Below are 5,583 nucleotides of genomic sequence, written 5' to 3'. Positions count from 1 at the left end.
TAACTTAAAAAAAATAAAATGTTGAAATCTTAAGAATAAAAAAATTCACCTCAACTTGTAGTGCACGATTGTTATCGGGTGGAGGTGGAAGTGGAGGAGACTGAGCCATGTAAACATGCACTAGAGGAGGTTTCTCTGGCTAGTCCACTGCTCCCTCATATGACCTCATAGGTTCATCTATGTAGCTAGGTTGTGCATGCATGTTATCATGAAATTATTAATATAACTTCAATCTGATACAAAAATTATTAATATAAATAATGTAAATTTTTACGATAAGAGTCAAAAGTCTCTTATATATGTAACTACTTCGTGTCATGTGGGTTTTGCACACTCCAAGCATCACGAATGGTACCACGACACTTACGTGCATATGACAAAAGTTGGTCATGACCCAGACTCTCAAGATATGAGTCATCATGTAATGCCACTAGTTGTCCACGAGGCAACGACTATGGTTTTATCATCTCTCCACGCACTGTGACATGTGCAACGACCAATGTTCTATGCAATGGTATGCCTAGCCTCAGTGCCAAGCTTTGATGAATACTCTAGATCCATTGGAAATACCACATTCTGAGATGGTTGTGGGAACAATCTTGGAGGTCAAGTGCTACATGAATAGTGTCCATACGAGCCCCAACATGTTCATAACTACATCCCAAACCAGGTCTATAAAAATTAGATCTGGTGCTAGTATAATCTGGCTTCATATGTAACAACAAATCTACATATATATGCTTGGCAAAGTAAATGGGGACTTGGTCATAGTGTGTTATGCAATAAGGTCACAAAATAGAAGAAGAGATAGATCAATGACTACAAAATTAGCCTCTTTGAGGGAAAAACATCCTTTACATTACATAAATGAATTATTGGATAATTTAAATGAAAAAACCTCGTTTCTATATATAGGAGTTTAGGGGATTGCAATATAATCAGATCCGCCATAACAATAATGATTTAAGTGCACAACAATGAAAATAGAGGGCTTCTATGGGGCACGATAATAACAATATGGGGACTACATGGGCACAACAATAACAAGAAGGGGGCTACACATACAATAAGAATGAGGGAATACACTAGTATTATAGGGACCTAACATGCCCCTCTCTTTGAAAACATTGTTTTCCTCAATTCTTTAGTAGTTTTGGATGCTTCTGTATAAAATTTTCATCCTCCCATGTGGAATCTTCACTCAGTAAGTTCTTCCATTTGATGAGATACTATGAAATTGATCGATTTCATCGTTGTCCAGTTCTTGATTCTGTGACTCCTTTAGGTTCCAATATGATTTTTTATTCCTCATCTAGTTCTGGAAATATTATTTGAATAGAGAGCTTGTCACCTATAACCTTCTTTAAGCATGAAACATGGGAAACTAGGTGCACCCAGGAAGATGCAGGAAGCTCCAATTTGTATGCCATAGTACCAATCTTTTGCAACAACTTGTAAGGACCATAATACTTTGGTGATAATTTATTATCCTTGTTAGCATTCTTAGGGGACATTTGTTTGTATGGTTGTAGCCGTAAAAATACCTAGTCACCTACATCAAAACTTCTTTTGCTACGATGTTCATATTCCTATTGTTTAATTCTATTTTGCACCAAAGTGAGGTTATCCTTTAGGAGTTGGAGAACTTGTTCTTTATTCTCAATGTGATATTCCACTGCTTGAACTTTAGAATTTTCTCTTAAATATGATGTGATTGATGATGGATGATATACATAAAGTGCCATAAATGGGGACATTTTTGTTGTAGTATGGAAGGAAGTGTTATATCATCATTCAGCCAGAGGTAACCACTTAACCCATTGTGTATGCTTATCAGATACAAAGCAATGAAGATATCCTTCCAAATTTTGTTCACTATCTCATTTTTCCCATCAAATTGAGGATGATAAGATGAGCTATGAGCTAATTGAGTAACCAAACAAGAAAATAGTTCCATCCAAAAATTTCCAGTGAAAATAGGATCTTTGTCGCTTACAATAAACTTTGGGTTTCCATGTAGCTTTTGAATTGTTTCCATAAATGCACAAAAGTGTTCATACTTGGTAAGTCTATCAACTATCACCATGATGACACTCTTTCCTTTGGACTTTGGTAAACCTATGATAAAATCCATTGAAACCTCCTCCCAACATCGACTTCGAATGGATAAAGGTTCTAAGGTACCTGGGGTCTTAATCGTGTCAACTTTATTTTTATGGAAAACCAAGCCACAAACTTTTGAATATTAGATTTAAGGCCATCCCAAAAAAATTCCTTCTTAACCGTGTGGTAAGTTTTAAAAAATCTTGAGTGCCCTCCTACGGGAGAGGTGTGCAACTCTAGAAGAATATTTTGTTTTAGTTGGGAATTCTTACAAAGGTATAAGTGATTTTTGTACCATAATGAATAATTTTCCAGCTAAATGTATAAGATGTATTGGGATCTTGCTACAACTTTTTAATGAGTGCCCACACGTTTTCGACATTCTTCCATTCATCCCTTGCTTCAGTTATCCAATCTCGTTGGATAATAGAAATGGCACAAAGCAATGCTTCCACATCCTCATCCTTTTTTGAGATTGCATCCACACAAAATTTTTCTTCCCTTTTGCATAGATTATTTCAAAGTCATAACCCAACATCTTTGTTACCCATTTTTGCTGCTCTTCTGAAGATAATATTTGTTCTAAAAAGTATTTAAGACTATCATGATTCGATTTTACCTTGAAGTGTCTTCCATTTAGGTAAGGTTGTCATTTCTTAAGTGCATGTGGTATTTCAAACATTTCCTTCTCATAAATAGATTTTTGTAAATTGTTTCCTTTGTTTGGATGAATTTCAAAAGAAACAGGTCTTCCCTCTCGTATTAAAATACCACCAATTCTATTTCATGAGGCATCAAATTCCACAATAAAGGATTTTGTGAAGCCTGACGTAGCTCAAACTGGTGCTTGGCACATTGCCTCTTTTAGATGTTCAAAGGCCCTAGTTGCTTATGGAGTCCAATAAAATGCATCTTTCTTCAGTAATGTTCTTAGAGGTGCTACTATTCTCCCATAATTGTTAACAAACTTGTGATAATACCTTGTCAACCTGAGAAATCCTTGCATATGTTTTATGGATGTGGGGATTTTCCATTCCTTAATGAATTTAATTTTGTTAGGTTCTACCTTAACACCCTCATGAGATACAATATGACCCAAATATTCCACCTCGTGTAGTTGAAAGAAGCATTTGGAGGTTTTTGCATATAATTGTTTCTCTTCCAATAGTTTGATCACCTTGTCAACATGTTGAACACGATCCTTCGAAGACTTGTTGTAGATTAGTATATCATCAAAAAATACTAACACAAATTTTCTAAGGAAGGGTTTGAAAATGGAATGCATCAAACCTTGAAACCTAGAAGGTGCATTGGTAAGGCCGAAATCCATGACTAAAAATTCATAATGACCCTCATGAGTTCTAAATGTTTTTTTTTGAATATATTCAGTCGTCATTCTTATTTCATGATATCCTGAATGAAGATCCAACTTGGTGATGTAAATTGTGCCATGTAATTCATCCCATAATTCACTAATGATAGGAATGGGAAACTTATCTTTAATAGTGATCTTGTTGAGCTCCCTATAATTCGGATGCATGCACAATGATCCATCCTTCTTATGCACCAATACTACTAGAGCAATGAAAGAACTTTGACTAGGTTGAATTATACCAGCGTCTAGTATTTTTGCAACCATACTTCCAATTTCGCTCTTTTGGGAATAGGGATATCTGTAAGGCCTGCTGTTTGGAGGAACACTTCCTGGAATCAAATGAATAGCATGATCATGATCCTAAATAGGTGGGAGGCCTTTGGGAGTCTCAAATAACTTGGAATGATTATCAAAGAATTTTTGGAGATCTAGAGAAATAGATGATTTCGATGCTTGAACCACTAGTGAACATAATTGTGAAATTAACCCTCGTTGTTCTATATTTAGAACCTTCATCATTCCATTCGATTTTATTATATTTCCTGGTTTCCCTGTGGTACGCCTTATTTCAACTTCCTTTCCTTCCCAAAAAAAAATTCAAGAGAAGTTCTTGAAAATTAAAATCTGTCATACACAAAGATTGTAACCATTGGAATCCTAGTACAACATCAACACCACCCATTAAAATGGGAAAAATTACTATTCAATACATATTCTCCCATAGATAGCTTGATATTCTGGCAATTTCTAGAGCAATTTATGGTTCCTCCATTGGCAACCATCACTTAACACTCTAGTGTTGGATATATGAAACAATTCAATTCCTTGGATCCCTTACAATGAATAAAATTATAGGTACTAACCAAATCAATCAACACTATTATGTTTTTCTTCTTGATATGTCCTTTTATCTTGAGAGTTTGAATAGTGGTAATTCCTTCCAATGCATTACAATATATGGTCGGATTCATTTCTTCTTTCTCTAGGGTTGGTTCCTAGTGTATATCTTCTTCTTTTGACGTTTCTTGTTCCTTTTCTTCCTCCTCTTCACAATATATGTAAAATAATTTCTTCTCAGAAAACTTATGACGTTTATTGTATTCTCTATCACAACTGTAACAAAACTATTTTGTTGTTTTCTCTTGCAATTGTTGTGGTGTCAACCTTGTAGATTATGGAAGGCTATGAGAAGCAACACTTCCATATTTATAGTTGTGAGTCATAGGTTTCCTTGTTGCCATAATTTTTCTTTCAATTTTTTTTCCAACCTAAATTCCTTCTCCAATGAATCAGGTTCCTAAAGGCGAACCTCATGTTTGATGTTATCCTTTAAATCCCTATGGAGACATCAATCCTATGCTCCTTTGGAATATCATTTACCCTTATATTCAATTTTTGGAAGTCCTTAATGTGTTCCACCACTGAAACCTTTTGTTTGAGATTTATCAATTGGATAAAAAGGGTGTTTCTCTTTGTATCCTCTTAATGTTCTCTAATTTCCTCCATTAAAATTGACCAAGTGACAATTTCTTTACAAGAGAAAAGTCATCAATACTACACAAATTGATTGGGTTCGAAATATAAAGTTGCAATGCATACATTCTGCATATTTTTCACATTATGGAGATCAAAATATTGTTCCATCTGTAGTATCCATGTTATGGGATATTTGCCATAAAACTTCTCATATCGATCTTTGGAATATGATGGGTCTTCAATCCAACATTAGATTCTATGAAATCATGATTAACATTTCTTTTGTTCTCATAATGTGTTTCCTCTACTACTTTTTCGCCATTAGTAAGCCTTTCTTGTAGCAACGTCATTAAGCATTCCTTCAAACCTTCCAAGTATTTCTTCAAACCATCCATATTAGCTCCTGCTAGCTTTTGTGAGAGTGAATTTTGTTGCAGTTGGACTCGTAATTTTTATATATCATGTTTGATTTCTTCCACTTCTTCATGTTTCATAGTAGAGCTTTGGGGTTGCTTACTAAGTGTTTCCATTTTCTTTATTCAGGACATCATTTAATGATAATTATTCTTTAGTATGCCCTTTGAATCACTTCAAACTATTTTTGCACATGAAATTTATGCAAATTTTAA

The sequence above is a fragment of the Pinus tabuliformis genome, chromosome 9, assembly GCF_031772625.1.
Source record: "Pinus tabuliformis cultivar Carrire ecotype Pingquan chromosome 9, CPIR1, whole genome shotgun sequence".
In the NCBI taxonomy this organism is placed as follows: Eukaryota; Viridiplantae; Streptophyta; class Pinopsida; order Pinales; family Pinaceae; genus Pinus; species Pinus tabuliformis.
This window is presented reverse-complemented; position numbering follows the sequence as displayed.